The following is a 17,855-nucleotide window of genomic DNA, read 5'->3' as shown; positions in this document are numbered from 1 at the left end:
TGTTGGAGCTTTTATATTTCAGTGAAACAATGAAAATATAAAGTTTACCAGTAATACTGTCTATATTTAATGACTTCCGGGCTATATTGAACTCATTTTTATCTTTAAAAAAAATAGACTGGCTGACATGGTAGAATCTCATTGTCACCATGGGTATAGTCACTAAAACTTTTCTTACCATACAGTTTCATCATACAATATACATAGTAGTCTGAATTATTGTGGAAAAATTTACAGATAAAACACTAAAAATAGAATAAGCCGAACATCCATATTTATAACTCATGCCAGTGTATGTGACAATTTTTCATTTTTTTCCCAGTCTTGGGGCTTCAACTCAGGGCTTGGACAATTTCCTTAGGCTTTTTCAATGTTAGCACTCTACAACTTGAGCCACAGCACCACGTCTGGCCTTTTCTGTGTATTTGGTACTGAAGAACCAATTCTCGGGCTTTGTGCATGCTAGGCAAGCATTTTACCCCAACACCACTCTCCTGGCTTCTATGTGACAATTTTAACACTTGGGTGAAACCAAGTTTATGGGTACAAGATGGTAAATTACGGCCTGTGATGCCATGTAATTGAAACAAATCCCTCATCTGTTATGTCATCTTTTTCTTATTTCACTTCAGCCAGGGATTCAAAATGGTTTTAGGACCACAGAAGTGAATATTGCTTTTCCACTCAAAAGTAGAATCAGTAAGGCCCAACATGTGTTTCGTAATGAACAGACAGGCCTTTCCCAATGAAGAGTAAGTTCTGTTGGTCAGCACCCCAACTCATAAGGGAAGAATTCCCAAATTGTTCAATTGCAATGAGATATTGTGCAATGACATTTAATAAGAAGAAGCTGTGCTGTGGGCTGAGGACACAGCTGTGTGGTAAAGACTACCTCAGCACCACCAAAAACTGAACTCAAAACCAAAGGCAAATTACATACTAATTTCAGCAGTTAACATTGAAGTATATTTGAGGATATCAGATTGCTATATTACAAACTCATACAGTCTGTTAAAAATCAAATATTATACTTGTATGTATTTTTCAAAATTGTCTCTACTTGTTCCAATCAGTTGCATTTCCTGACCTAGAAAATAGTGAGAGTGTGAGGAAATGGTAGATGTCTTAGTTTTTGTTGCTATAATAAAAGACCTGACTCTGAGAAGTTTATGGTTCTGAAGGCTGCGGGGTCCCAGCCCAAGGCTGTATATCCAATGAGGACAGATGCATATCCCTCGTGGGTAGTGGATGGAGAGGCAGTGAGGAAGGGAAGGAGCCCTTTTAGGAGGTACTCATTCTTTTTTTTATTGTAATTAGTAAAAGGGTTACATGATATTTGCCAGACAGAAGGTGCATTAATTCACATACATTGATACCCTTTCATATGTCTAAGAAAGACAGCCTCTTCAACAAGTTGTGCTGGCAGAACTGGTTAAGCACCTGCAGAAAACTAAAGCTGGATCCTTCTTTGTCACCTTGCACTAGAATTAACTCCAAATGGATCAAAGACCTGGAGGTAAAAGCTGACACTCTGAAAACTCTACAGGAAGGAATAGGAGATACACTAGGCCTCCTTGGCACAGGTCGAAACTTTCTTAATAAGGACCAAGAATCACAACAAATCAGAGAAAGGCTGGATAAGTGGGACTGCATTAAACTGCAGAGCTTTTGTATGGCAAAGGACATAGCTAGTAAACTAATCAGGAAGCCTACAGAGTGGGAGAAGATCTTCACCAACCAAACAACGGACAAAGGCCTCATATCTAAAATATATCAACAACTCAAAAAATTGAATCACTCCAAAACTAACCTCTAAAGTAACAACCATCCCATTAAAAAATGGGCCAAAGACTTAGAGAGAGTCTTCTCTGAAGAAGAAACAAAAATGGCCTATAGACACATGAAGAAATGCTCAACATCTCTGGTCATAAAAGAAATGCAAATCAAAACAACTCTAAGATTCCACCTCACTCCAGCTAGAATGGCCAGGATGAAGAAAACGAATGAAAACAGATGCTGGAGGGGATATGGCCAGGAGGGATCACTACTACACTGTTGGTGGGAGTGCAAACTCGTTCAACCACTAGGGAAAGCAGTGTGGCAGTGCCTCAAAAGGCTAAACATAGAACTCCCCTATGACCCAGCAATTCCACTACTTGGCATTTACCCAACCACCCAGAAACAAGGACATACTAAACCCACTAGCACAACAATGTTCATTGCAGCACTATTCACCATAGCAAAGATATGGAACCAACCTAGATGTCCCTCAGTTGATGAGTGGATCAACAAGTTGTGGTATTTGTACACAGTGGAATTCTATGCTGCTGTCAGAAAGAATGACATCGCCCCATTTGTTAGGAAATGGAAAGACTTAGAAAAAATCATATTAAGTGAAGTAAGCCAGACTCATAGGAACTTAGGCTCAGTGGTTTCCCTCATTCGTCATAATCAGTAGAAACCTTGGGCTCTACTAGCAGAGATTTGCAATAGAGCAAAATCTTGATACATAAGGCCATATAATGTGAAGCTAATTGAAAGGACCTCCAGGATAGTGAAACAAAAGCCATATACTGAATGATTGTTGTCCTTAATATACTATGTTGTCTCTCATCTCCTTTGCTGTCCCTTGGTTATCTCATATTGGTATAGTATCTCACTTTATTATCTATTGAATTTATTTGTATTTGGATATTTGAAATTTGATAGGGAAGGGGGGAAAACCAAGACGGGTGGGGGGTGTTGGGGGGAGGGAAACGGGTACTCATTCTTAAGGTTCTTCATCTGTAGTACTGACATTTGCTAATTCTTTAAAGGATCAGCTGCCTAGGGTAGTTTATTAATTTATGGCTAGCAGATGTGGATTCACATGTGTTCAGAAAAGGGCTTGGCATTGAGATTGAAATACAGGAAGATGGGACAGAAAACTACCTGTTATTCACACACACTGCAGGCAAATGATGACCTTACAAAACAGAGGACATGAGAAAGGTCTTCCTTCAGCAGTGCAGAATTAACATGCTTCATTAGTGCAGAATTAACAATCAACCCTGGAAATAGCTAACAATTTATAAAACTAAGACAGAATCCACTTGTTTGTAAGTAACTCAGTTGTTTCCAAAATTGTGGCTCAAAAATTCAAATTATGCAGTACCAATTTATGATAGAAATCAGGCAGAATGTTGATGACGATAACTAAAGTTACCCATGTGTTTACCACCCGTGTCTTATCTGAGTAGTCCCAACTGTAAGTGATATGCTTCCCTGTGACATTTGGAAGAACTTAGTAAAGAAAAAAACAGCATGCCAATATATCTTAATAAAGAAATGACATGCCAGTGGCTCATCCCTATAGTCCTAGATACTAAAAGGCTCAGTGGATCAGGGTTTGTAGCCACCTGGGGCAGGTAACAACAAGAGAGCACTATCTTTAGTTAACCAGCAAAAGACAAGAAAATGGAGGCTTGACTCAAGTGGAACAAGACTAACCATAATCAAAAAGCCATGTTTGAGCCTCAGATTTCAAGTCTTAGCACACACACACACACACAGACACACACACACACACACACAAACACACATACACCATATTAAGAGCTTACCAGTATAACCCTCATCCCCAAACCAGATAGAGATTCATCAAAGAAAGAGAACCACAGACCTATTTCTTTGATGAACATCGATGCAAAACTTCTCAACAAAATACTGGCCAACTGTCTACAACAACTCATCAAAAAAATTATACACTATGATCAAACAGGTTTCATCACAGGGAGGCAAAGCTGGTTCAACATACGCAAATCGATTAATATAATTCAACACATCAACAGGAGCAGGGACAAAAATCACATGATTGTCTAAAGAGATGCAGAAAAGGCATTTGACAAGATCCAACACCCCTTTACGTTAAAAGCTCTGGAGAAACTAGGAATCCATGGAACATTCCTCAATATAAAAAACGCTGTGTATGACAAACCCACAGCTAGTACTATACTTAACGGCGAAAAGCTAAAGCCATTCCCTCCAAAATTAGGAATGAGACAAGGATGCCCACTCTCGCCACTCCTCTTTAACATAGTATTAGAATTCCTAGCCAGTGCAATAAGGCAAGAAGCAAGCATAAAGGGGATCCAAATAGGGAAAGAGGAAGTAAAACTTTCCCTCTTTGCAGATGACATGATCCTATATTTAAAGAATCCTATAGACTCTACTCCCAAGCTCCTTGAGCTGATTCAAAACTTTGGAAGGGTGGCAGGGTATAAAATTAACCCTCAAAAATCAACTGCCTTCCTCTACGCCAACAGTGAGAGGAATGAGGCAACAACCAGGAAAGCAACTCCTTTTGCAATAGCCTCAAAGAAAATAAAGTACCTAGGAATTAGCTTAACTAAGAATGTAAAGGAACTTTTTGATGAAAACTTTAAAGCCCTGAAAAAGGAAATTAATGCAGACCTGAGGAAATGGAAAAACCTCCCATGCTCCTGGATTGGAAGAATCAATATCATGAAAATGACAATCTTGCCAAGGGCTATCTACAAATTCAACGCAATACCCATCAATATCCCAATGTCATTCTTTAAAGAAATAGAAGAGGCAATCCAAAATTTCATATGGAATAATAAAAGACTCCATATAGCAAAAACACTTCTTAGCAGAAAGAACAGTGAAGGAGGAATTTCAATACCAAACTTTAGACTCTATTACAGAGCTATAATTATCAAAACAGCTTGGTACTGGCACAAGAACAGGCCTGAAGACCAATGGAATAGAACTGAAGACCCAGAAATCAACTCACAGACCTATGGTCACCTAATCTTTGATAAGGGAGGCAAAAAAATAGAATGGAAGAAAGACAGCCTCTTCAATAATGGTGCTGGCACCTGCAGAAAACTAAAGTTGGATCCTTCTATGTCACCCTGCACCAGGATTAATTTCAAATGGATCCAAGAAATGCTCGACTTCTCTGGCCATGAAAGAAGTGCAAATCAATATCAAGTGAAGTGAGCCAGATTCAACGGAACATGTAGGCTCAATCGTTTCCTCATTTGTCATAATTAGTATAAATCTTGGACTCTCTCAGGAGAAGTTTACAATAGGGCAAAACCTAGATAGATAAGGTCATGTAGGATGAGACTAAATGAAAGGACCTCCAGGATATGGAAACAAGAGCCATATAATGTGTGAGTATTGTTCTTAATGTACTATGTTATTTCTCATCCCTTTTGTTGTCCCTTGGTTATCTCATATTGTTAAATTATCTTACATTGTTATCTGGTATATTGTATATTTGTTTATTTGAAATAGGATAGAGAAGGGGGAAAACAAGATAGGGGAGGGGATCGGGGAGAGAAATCAGGACAAAAACATAAGAAGGGGTATCAATGTTTGTGAAGTAGTGCACCTTGTCTCTGATGAATATAATGTAACCCTTCTATTAATTAAAATAAAAAATATGAAACTATAAAAAAAGAAAGCTGTTAGACTAAGGATGATCTAAACTCTTCTAGATGAACTGTGGAAATACAGTTCACCAACGATGATACGATACACAAACACAAATCACCCCTGACAGGACAGCAAATACCAACATTCATCAGTGATACAGTAAAGGGGCATGTATGTGCATGGACCAGCTACAATGCTAAAACTCACAACAAATGTCACACTATGGTGTATCTGTAAAGCCAAGAAAAGGAAACTGCTAATGTTGATGGCAATGAAAAATTACACAACTTTTGGAAGTTTCCTTTTAACTTCTGTTCCCCTCACTCCCCACCCTCATCTCACTTTTGCCACAGGTTCTCACTATGTAGTCCTAGATGATCTGGAACTTCAAACCGGTTTTTTGGGAATACAAATACATGTTGACATGCCTGGCTTTTGGAAAGGTCACACACCATATAAAGGAGTATGAAGAGACTTTTGTGGCTGATGAATATTCACTTCTTTAGCATTCATGATTAAACATATATGGAATACATATACTAAATGATGAAAGACTGGAACCATTTACCTTAAAATCAGGAGCTAGACAGGGATGTCCACTCTCTCCATTTCTCTTCAATATAGTGCTGGAACCCTTAGCCAGAGAAATAAGGAAAGAAAAGGACATCAAAGGGACCCACATAGGGAAAGAAGAAATTAAACTATCCCCATTTGCAGATGACATGATCCTCTACTTGAGTGACCCAACACACTCCACTCCCAAACTTCTAGAATTAATAAACCACTTTAGCAAAGTGGCAGGACACAAAATTAACCTTCAGAAGTCAGTAGCCTTCTTGTACACCAACAATACATAAACAGAAGGCCAAATCAAGAAAATGATCCCATTCACAATAGCCCCCAAATGAGTAAAATACTTAGGAATTAACTTAACCAAAGATGTAAAGGAATTATTCAATGAAAACTATAAAAGCCTAACAAAAGAAATTAAAGAGGACATTAGGAAATGGAAAGCCATCCCATGCTCATGCCTAGGGAGAACCAACATAGTGAAAATGGCTATATGCCAAAATTGATATACAAATTCAATGCAATCCCCATCAAAATCCCAAAGACATTCTTTACTTAAATAGAAGATACAATCCAAAGGTACATATAGAACAAGAAAATATCTAGAATAGCCAAAACAATTCTAGGCAAAAAGAGCAATGCTAGTGGTATTACAATGCCAGACTTCAAACTCTACTAGAGAGCCATAATAACAAAAACTGCTTGGCATTGGCATAAAAACAGACCAGAAGATCAATGGAACAGAATAGAAGATCCAGAAATAGAACTGCATACCTATTGGCAATTTGTATTTGACAAAGGAGCCAAAGATATACTGTGGAACAAACACTGTCTATTCAATTATTGGTGCTGGCAAAACTGGGTAGCCACATGCAGAAAACTAAAAATTGACCCTAGCCTTTCGCCATGCACAAGCATTAACTCAAAGTGGATCAAAGACCTCAATGTCAGACCAGAAACCGTGAAACTGCTATATGATAGAGTAGGAGAGACACTGGAACTCATAGGCACAGGCAAAAGATTAATGAACAGAATCCCAGGGTCACAACAGATTGGAGAGAGACTCGATAAATGGGACTGCCTAAAAATAAAAAGTTTCTGCACAGATAAAAGCATAGCTACTAAAGTAGAAAGACAGCCAACCAACTGGGAAAAGATATTTACCAATAATACATCTGACAAATGCTTAATATTCAGTATCTACATGGAAATCAAGAAACTAATCGCCCCAAACCCAATAAACCATTAAATGAGCAAGGGAACTAAAGAGAGACTTATCAGAAGAAGAGATTAAAATGGCAGAAAAGCATATGAGAAAATGGTCATCATCCATGGTCATAAAGGAAATGCAAATAAAAACAACCCTAAGATACCACCTTACTCCAACAACAATGGCCAAGATTTTGAATTCAGACAATGACAGATGCTGGCGGGGTTCTGGAGGAAAAGGCATCCTACTACACTGCTGGTGGGATTGTAAACTAATTCAGCCACTCTGGAAAGCAGTGTGGAGGTTTCTTAAAGAACTGAAAATTGACCTTCCCTATGATCACTCCATACCATTTCTGGCCATCTACCCTGCATATCATAACCCAAGATATGATATGGATACCTGCTCAGCTATGTTTATCTCTGCACTATTCACAATAGCCAGGTGATGGAAACCAACCAGATGCCCTACTGTAGATGAATGGATACAGAAAATGTGGTATATATATGCAATAGAATTCTACATAGCCAACACACAGGATAAAATAATGGCATTTGCAGGGAAGTGGATGAATCTAGAGCGAATCATGTTGAGTGAGACAAGTCAAGACCAAAGGAATAAAAGGCGCATGGTATTCTTAATATGTGGCTATTAGATCCAAACAGTAAAAGAGAGAGGACTCAATATTTGCATACCCAATGCTATGGACATGGTATTGGAAATATAAACACAACTACATAGACATAAAAACCTATAACTCTATAGACATAATGTTTTATTACATAGATCAATATGTATCTATGATATACAAACCCTTAGTCTAATTTTGATTATGTTCTAAAAACTAAGTGCCAATGGTTATATATAGAAATTCCCTTCTTGAATACTCATTTGTTAAACATATCATTTGAAATATGATATAAAAATCAATGTTAATAAATTCTTTAATAAAAAATATATGGAATATATAGATGAAAACAAACTGTAAATTTCATATTATGTGTAGTTCATCAGGCATCAACAACACCTAAAAAATTGAACAAAAACTAAATGCTCTACTGCAAGAACACCCCTGTTAGGATATGGGAAGGTACATGAGAAATATAGAGAAGTGAGGTCTGTAACATGCCAATGAGAAACAGTAGCTGGCTTTTGAACCAAGGCTTGAAAAGATCTGATGGGCACTAATTATGGGATTAGCATTTGCAGAACTGACCATGGTCTCCAGAGCTATGGTAAATGTAAGAGGCGTCTAAGGTTCCTGCAGTACTGTATTTGTATGTGGTGTGACCCTCTGTGAGAATGGGAAAGCACAGAGGAGAAGCACTCAATGAAAAATACACAGGAGTGATTTCCCACTGAGAACGATGCAGTGGGGAGCATCTCTGTATGGCAGACTGTGTAGCCCTCATTCTACTGTAACCTAAGGCATATTCGTGACCCTAATGCAACAATAACACATTGGTATTGTGTAACAATGGTAAGCAGTGGTGGTGTAAGTCATCTAAAAGACCTCAGAATTCAGGTGTTGGTTACTCACAGTCTAATCCTGGTTACTAAGAAGGCTGAGATGTGAGGATTGTGGTTCAAAGACAGACAGCCAAGGCAAAAAAACAGTCCATAAGTCCCTCACATCCTATAAGATTCTCAGAAAAAGACAGTAATGGGGTTATGGCTTAAGTGGTAGAACCCTAGTGTTAAGCAAAAAGAAGCTCAGGGACAGAGCTCAAGCCTGAGTTCAAGTCCCAGGTCAAAAAAAAAAGGATAAAAGACCTCTGACATATTTAGTTGTCCAAACTTCATCCTCCTTTCAATGTGGTGGCCCTACCTTCACCCTCCATTTGATGTATATTTTGTATGGAGAAATACTCATAATATGGCAATTCAGACTCTTCCGAGACTGATTCAGACAACTTAGAGGAGACATTAGAATCATCTGTTCCAGTAATTCACCTACCATCTGTCGAATGTAACTGTAACCCCTCAAAACATTATAATAAAAAATAACAAAAAGAATCATCTGTTCCATTTATTTGGTGTGTGGTCTATAAAGTAAAAGTAGTTCAAAATGTGTATGTATTTCTGTAAGTACTTTCAATGCCATATATCAAATATATAAATATGGTAATTATTTATCTTTTTATATTAGCACTGAAGATACTTCTGAAATGAACACATTTCATTAAAGGTTAGAGGAAAAATTAAGAAGCAAATATATAAGATAAAGACATGACGATATTACTTTAGCTATATATAATGGCTACTATTTCTTTTATACATTCTACTTTTTCTTTTTTCAAGTAATCAAATCAATGTATATACCATATACCAAATAACAAGGTAAGATACTGTAACAATATGACAAGGGACAACAAAAGAGATGGGAAATAACATAGTACATTTAGAACAACAATCTCATATTATATTTCTCTTGTTTCCATCTCCTGGAGGTCCTTTCATTTAGCCTCATCCTATGTAGCCTTTTGTAACTTGGTTTTGAGCTAATTGTAATCCTCTGCTAGGAGAGTCCAAGGTTTGTACTAATTATGACAAATGAGGGAAACCATTGAGCCTATGTTCCTTTGGGTCTGGATTACTTCACTTAATATGATTTTTTCCAAGTCTTTACATTTCCTTACAAATGGGTGATATCCTTCTTTCTGATGACAATGGCTACTATTTCTAAATTATTTTTTCAATATTCATTAATACTGTTCAGTAAAAAGTACCTTGTTTGTACTGGCTTCATCATTTAGGCAATTTCTTCTTGATAAGCATTGAAAACAAGTGTTGTTGCTGCTATAGTTCTCAGGTCACTGGTCATGTCCTTCAAGCATGTGAGTATGGGAAAACCTTGCAAATACACAGAACTATGGCTGATGGGAATATTTCAGCAAGCAATTAACTCAAGAACATCCCACGAGCTTTGGAAGATAGAGTATCAAATACATAATTTTAAAAGTACTACTATTTCACTGGGATAGAATTAAACATAAACATTTTTCAAGAGAGGAATTGCTTATATATAAAAAGATGATATTCCCATGATAAGAGAATTCCTAATAGTGATTTAAACAAAAGAAAAGGTTATGCCAGATGGGCTCTGGTGATTCACACCTGTACTCCTAACTACTTAGGAGGCTGAGATCAAAGAATCAAAGTTTGAAACCAGCTTAGGCAGCAAAGTCTGTGAGACTCTTTTCTGCAATGAACCAATTAAAAATCCAGAAATGAAGCTGTGGCTCAAGTGGGAGACTGCTAACCCGGAACAAAATAATCAGTGCCTGGGCCTTATTCAAGACTCAGGAGCAACTCCAAAAGGAAAAACGAGAGCTCTGTCCTAGATACACAAGGACAGAAAAGCATATTAACCTATGCAGTAAGGAAAAGCTTTCAGTGAGAAGAGAGTAGTAAATCATATCAGAGAGTTCAATGGAAACTTTGTTCTGCACATTAGACTTAATAGAGCAAGTTTTACTACAATGTACAACTTTCCTCTATGAGAAAAAAATTATAATAAGCTTTAAGATATAAAGCAAAAGGGCAATTCTTTGTTTCTTTGGTTTTCAGATTCAGCCAGTTCCAATCATTAAAATGAGGGCCCCTTACTCTTGCTCAGCTTTCTAGACCACTCCAGGGCTCTACCACTTGAGGCACAATGCCTACATACGTTTTTGCTACTTATTATGGACAGGGAGTCTTCCAGACTGTTGTGATGAATTGGCCTTGAACTTGGACCTTCCAGTTCCCACCCTCTTGATTAACAAAAGTATAAATTGTGTTTGGTAGGAAGATATTTCTTTATTCCGGTGGTAGGGCTTGAATTCTGGACCTGGATGCTGTCCCTGAGCTCTTTAGCTCAAGGCTAGTGCTCTACCACTTGAACCACAGCACGACTTCCAGAAGATATTTCTTTATTATTATTATTATTATTATTATTGTAATGTATAGAAGGATTACAGTTACATTCACCAGGTAGTAGGTGTGTTACTCAGAAAATATTTCTTAAATGTGAGAAATATTTCCTTCTGCCATCATTCCTTTCCTATTCATTATGACAACATAGATGCCAAGGAAATGGGTATCTTTCTAGCTGCCTCCTGCTCATTCCCTGACTGGAAGGATAAAATGATGAACCTAGGCACTCTCTGCTCTGCGTCCCTGGAGGCATGTCTGTCAGTATTCTTTCTCTGGAGGAGCCATATCTCAATATGAATGTTTCCTCCTACTGGTATTCCTTTCAGCCACCAAGAAAAATCCTTCTCAATTCCTACACTGAAGGGGTTCTGGAGACAATTCTTTGCTGATACAACACTACAATGTAAATATGCATCCTGTTTGTTCACTGATTAACTGTTTCTCCAGCGGTAAATTTTCAGAAGGAGAAATTGATTCAGTGTCTATACATAGCAAATATACAATGTAACACAATTTTATACATAATTTTATAAATAACAGAATTTTAACATGGCATAAATTACCAATTCCTATGTTCCTACAGGATATGTGGGTTAATGGTTTCCTTCAACTTGGTTATAGTCTCTACAGGGTCTTTTATCTGTGTATACTCACAGCAGAATGTCCAATGTAAATCTATGCTAAGCTGTATTTACATCAGTCTATAAACACTTGATTGTATTTTTTTGATTCCACTCATTAAAAAGAAAGATTCTATTTGTTTTGCAATATTAAACACCCTTTCAATTATCTCCTTCAGACACAAGAAGTTAGGTTATGTCAGACTCTTATCGCCCTCAATCTATACACGGAAAGTAACACTTGGACACTACATGCTATATTTACATCCTTATCTTGGGCATTAATGATATTCATATGAAATTATGAAGTTGGAGCCTTTAGAATTATTTTCATTTGGTAAGAAGCTAAGGGTTAAAAACAAAATAGGATTCTTAATTCTTACTGCTCTGTAAGGCTGATTTGAATTTAAACTTTTACCATGTGAGGCATATCACAAGCACAAATCATAATCACATTTTGAGTATAGATCCAAAGAAGAACACAAAAACATGAAACGTCCATATAAAATGTTAATTTGAAAAAAATGAAAAAATATATGTGCAGAAAGACTTAGAGAAGAATGGTTAACACAGGTGCAGTGACTTACATCTATAATCCCAGCTACACAGGAAGCTGAGAAGTGAGTATGGTAGTCCAAGGACATCACAGCAAAATATCACAAGTTTCAGCTCAATAAAAAGCTGGATGCTGTGGCTCACGTCTGTCATGTGGGCTCTGGGAGAAGCCCAGGGGGCCCATGCCGGGTTCTGAGCCTCCTGTGGGACATGGAAGGCTGTGGGCCTTGAGGGGCCCTGAGGAACTAGACTTGGCCTGATCCTACCGGGCGCTGAAGTGAGCAGCATGGCAGAAAGGTGCTGCATCCTCCTGCAGCTCCCAAGTGCATCCATTACCCAGAGAGCAGAGCAAGGAGGTTTCCAGTCAAGGAACCCAAGGCTTTGTCACCCACTGTCCCCTATGCAGAGTGGGAATGCCCGAGAGTGTGGGGGCGGAGCCCAGAGGAAGGCGGGCAGGGACAGCACAGCCCCAATGCCAGGGCCTCTGGCCAGTCAGCTAAGGTCTAGGGCTTCCTCACTGAGGGCTCAGCATAGGATGGGAGAACTAGATCCTGCCAACCACTGGATGTCATCTGGAAGAGAGGAGACAAGTTGAGTCGCTTCCTGTAAATTATCCAGAGCTGCAGCACTCCTCTCTCAAACTCTGTTTTCGTGTGTGTGTGCGTGTGTGTCCTAAGGCTTTAACTCTGTGCCTGAGCTTCCTTTTTTTTTTTGGTCAAGACTGGCTTTAAAACACAATCCTCAAATCTCAAGCCCCAAACTAGCTCAGATTTCAGGCACTGGGAACTGGATGTTTGAATTTTTAACAGACTACTTCACCTAGTCGTCCTTCTAAAGACTTCAAACCGGGAACTGGGATATCCATATTGCACATTTGGAAACTGAGGCACAGAGAAAAGAAGTAACAATTCAGGTGGCAGGGATTAACAGCATTGCTTCCTATTAAGCTTCCTGGTCTCTGTGGCTTTCTGAAGGGTCTGACCCAGCTCCTGATTGGTCTATGGGCTTCTGTTCCTGCACCCCCTTTATAGGAAACACTGTGAACACTGGGATGGGATCGTTCTCTGTGTGGTTGTCATGGGCACTGTAGTGTGCTGAACACCATCCGGGGCCTCCATCTTCATGTAAGAAGCACTTACCTTAGGTGTGGCAGCCAAATTGTCCCCAGATATGGCCCCGCAGGCCCTTCTGCATTACAGGTAATCACATTCTGGTGCCCTGGCATCAGGTGATCACCACCTATGAGCCAACCTTCCTGTGTTGGTACACCAAGACCCAGAGGAGAAAGATTCCTCCATGCCCATCCATGCTTCTGAGATAAGATTTGTGCTCTAGAGTGCCAAGTGTCAGTAATCCTAGCTACTTAGAATGCTGATATCTGAGGACAGCCAGAAAGAAAAGACCATAAGACCAAAATATCCAAAACCCAGAAGTGGAGCTGTGACACAAGGAGTAAAGCACTATCCTTGATAACAAAAACTAAGGGACAATGCCAAAGGCTGATTTCAAGTACAAATATGAGCACAAACAATAAATGGAGAGAGAAAGGGCAGACTGACACTGTCTAAAAAGAAGTGAACCTGTGACAGCTGGGCACTAGTGGCGAATGCCTGTCATCCTTGTACTCGGGAGGCGGAAATTGAGGATCACAGTTCAAAGCCAGCCCAATTAGTAAAGTCCATGAGACTCATCTCCAACGAACGACCGGAAAACCAGAAATGGTGCTGTGGCTCAAAGTGGTAAAATGTTTGAGCAAAAGAGCACAAAGGCAGTGCCCAAGCCCCCTGACTAGTAAAAGTTTGAAAAGAAAAATAAATGCATTCATTATCTGACTTTCGTAGCTGTAACCTTGTGTATATCACCTTTATAATAACAATAACAAATAAAACTTAAAAATAACCAAATAAATGAAATTTCCTCCCTGAAAGGATTACTGCCTAATACATCATCACAGAAGAGGGCCTGACAGGAGGCAAAGGGCAGCTGGTTGACCTGCAGGGTCACTGTTCAGTGCTCTGGTTCCTGCTCTGCCTCATGACAAAAAACCCAAATAAACAAACAAACAAACAAACAAAAACAAGAGGAGGATTTACAGGGAATGACAAGGAGTGAATTCTTCCCCATATTGTTTATGTCCACATGGTTTCTCACCATCATGTATAGTTTGATTCGCAAGGCACTTAGACCAGAGACACTATTCACACAATGTTTATGCAAATAGGTTTTTCTCTTTAGTGTGAATTCTTTCACGTCTCTAATGGTGAGAGAGTTGTGTGAAGAAAATCCCACTCTGCTTACACATATAGGGTTTTTTGTCTGAGTTCTCTCATGTTTTTGAAGGTAGCAGGGATGAATAAATATTATTCCACACTGCTTACATCCTTAGGATTTCTCTCCAGTGTGAGATTTTTCATGTCTTCAAAGATAACCAGAAATAATGTTTTCCCACATCACTCACATTGAAGGGTTTCTCTCTAGTGTTACTACTTTATTGTGCCTCAAGTTAACAAGACAAAGAGAATGTTTTTCCACATTGCATATATCTACAGAGTTTCTCTCTGGTGTACATTCTTTCCTGTCTTTTAAGGAAATGGGGAAGAATGAAGGTTTTCCCACATTGCTTACATCCATAGAGCTTCTCTCCAGTGTAAGTTCATTAAAGGACCCTGGAAAAGGGGAATGTTTTTTCATATTGTTTACATTCCTAGGAATTCTCTCCAGTGTGAATTCTTTCCTGGGCTTTTAAGGTAAGTAGAGGAAGGGTAGGCTTTCTCACATTGGTTATAACCATTGTGTTTCTCTGCAAGATGAGTTACTTTATGCTCTTGAAGGATACTGGAAACTTCTCTATCTCCCTCTCTTTCTCCCTCTCTCTCTCCCTCTCTTCCTCTCTCTTTCTCTCTGTCTCTCCCTCTCCGCTACCTCTAACTAACTATTCCCTGAAAAGAACCAAGAGAAAAATAGAGTAAGAGATTTATAATGTTCAAATGAACCCCTTTGAGAATCCAAAAGGAATTGTGGACTGAATCATTAGTCTTTACATTTAACAGCAGAGAGCCTATCAATGCCATTTCTTTTTTGTGAGATTGTCTTATTTTCTGACTGTTATAGTAGACCTTGTTCATTATCTCCTTTAGAGCATTTTTAATACTTGACTATCAGATCTGAGTGTTTTACAAATATTGCTTTCATCAAGTCTTTGCTTCTTCTATAGTTTTCCTGTTCTTTGATCCGCTCCTTTTGAATTGCTATGATAAGTTTTTCTCATGCCTAAATTCAAGGCAAGTATGATAGAATGATGTAGCTCTTTACACTGACAAAGAAGTTTAATATGATTTAGTTGTTTATATCAGTTGGGCCAGCTACTTGTCACACATAACATTTCAGTTCAAAACTTTAACTAAAGAAAAAGGATGAAAGGTGTGATTTTTAAACCATTTTTTTAAAACATGGGTCAATTTCAGAAAGTTCATGATGGTGAATTAGACATGCTATATGTATAGAAAGATGATAATGTATTGAAGAAAAGAGTCCCATGAACTGTTTTTCCTTACAATTCTGTCTTCCTTAGATTTGGCTTCAGACAAAATGACTTGAGATTGCTAATATTACTTGTTACCACTGCAGCAACCCTTCATTTTGGAAACAAGCTTCTGAATGTGTTATAATTTGAGGTTCAATTGCCTTTCACAAATATCCTCACACATCTGTTGGAGCAAGTACTGTAACACAACTGAATTTCAGAGTTTTTTGAGACTTGATTCTTTTCTACTTAAAAGGAAGAAAATTTGGGCCGGGAGTTTGGCCTAGTGGTTGAGTGCTTGCCTAGCATGCATAAAAACCTGGGTTCGATTCCTCGGTACCACATACATAGAAAAAAGCTGAAAGTGGTGCTGAGGCTCAAGTGGTAGAGCTCTAGCCTTGAGAAAGTTCAAGACAGTGCCCAGGCCCTCAACTCAAGCCCAAGACTGGCAAAAAAAAGGAAGAAAATTTGAGGCAAATAAAAAGAGTGATACTCTTGCACTTTAGTGGGTTTCAAAATGGAGTCAGGAATCAGAAATATCACTATTATATAGATTCAGCTTATGATCAGTAAACTGTAAAATATTATCCTAAACTACCATATACCCAATTCATTACTATGATATGACTTTAGTTTCTTTTTTGTATAAAAAGTACAATATTCATATGAAACAGGATAAAGAAAGAAAACTGAAATGTGCTTATTGATGGTAGTGCTTTTAGATATTCATTTCATGTAAAAATGTCTCTGAAATGTAGCATTAATTACTAGAATGTTCTCTTGGCTCCCATCATCTCTATTTCCTCTCCTCTTATCCTATGTTGCTCTGCACTTTTGCTTTTGGAAGAAGTATTTTCTATTCTGACATGTCTGGAATCACATAAATGGAAACAATCTGTGGTTACTTTTGGCATTTCCTTCCCACTATATTCACCCAGTGAACTTCACGTGCAGTACTATCAATCATGAATAAAAATAATTTTCCTATTTTGGAGTAGTTTGGGGGAGAATGGCAAAATTTTATTTTCTATCATTGCCCTCATATCTGCCATGCAAGTGGCTCACACCTGTAATCCTCGCTACTCAAGAAGTTGAGATCTGAGGATCATGGTTCAAAGCCAGTTTGGACAGAAAAAATACCCATGAAATACTGATCTCCAATTAATCACTCAAAAAGGGGAAGTGGCACTGTAGCTCAAGTGGCAGAGTACTATCCTCAAACACAAAGAGGCACAGCACCTCGGCCCTGAGTTCAAGCCCACAACTGACAAAAAAAAAAACAAAAGATGCAGGCATAAGATGATTGGTAACAGAAAATTGTTGAAAATGAGGAGAATAATATAATGAAACTATAGCTAGTGTATTTTCAGTGGACTCTGTTTCCAATGTGGTTCTGAATTTGATGTTCTTTTAACCGTTATTTGGCCTTCCACAGCTAAATTTCTTTACAGACACAAGCTGGTGTATTTCAGGTGGAAAGCTGCAGTGCCTCTTGGGTTCCAGATACAAGCATTGTGAACAGTTGTCTAGAGGAATTATGATGGAGATACAGTCAATGAAATGGAAAACCAACTAGATGAGAAGACTACAGGTCTCATGACCACTACAGAAGGGATTTCCATCCTAAATTAGAGAGCACACTCTTAGGTTAGGTCCCAGTAGTCTTTTGTGCTATGACTCAACAAAGGACTTCACTGACAGGAGCAGTTTGGGACTTATCTTTACAATGTCTTTGATGGTTACCTGCATGCTCTTTGCTGGCTACATCTTTGATATTAAAATTTAGCTCTTAGGTTAATGGAGCTGCGCTGTAGTTTATTCTTTACTTTCTTGGGTAAACCAATCTGTATTAGAAATATGCAGTGATTATACCTGAAATGTGTCTTAGCTGGGCACTGGTAGCTCACACCTCTCATCCTAGCTCCTCAGGAGGGTGAGATCTGATGATTGCAGTTCAAAGCCAACCTGGGAAGGAAACTCCATGAGACTCTCACTCCAGTAAACTACTCAAAAA

The sequence above is a fragment of the Megascapheus bottae genome, unplaced genomic scaffold (genome assembly GCF_031878675.1).
Source record: "Megascapheus bottae isolate mThoBot1 unplaced genomic scaffold, mThoBot2.hap1 HAP1_SCAFFOLD_58, whole genome shotgun sequence".
NCBI classification, from domain to species: domain Eukaryota; kingdom Metazoa; phylum Chordata; class Mammalia; order Rodentia; family Geomyidae; genus Megascapheus; species Megascapheus bottae.
This window is presented reverse-complemented; position numbering follows the sequence as displayed.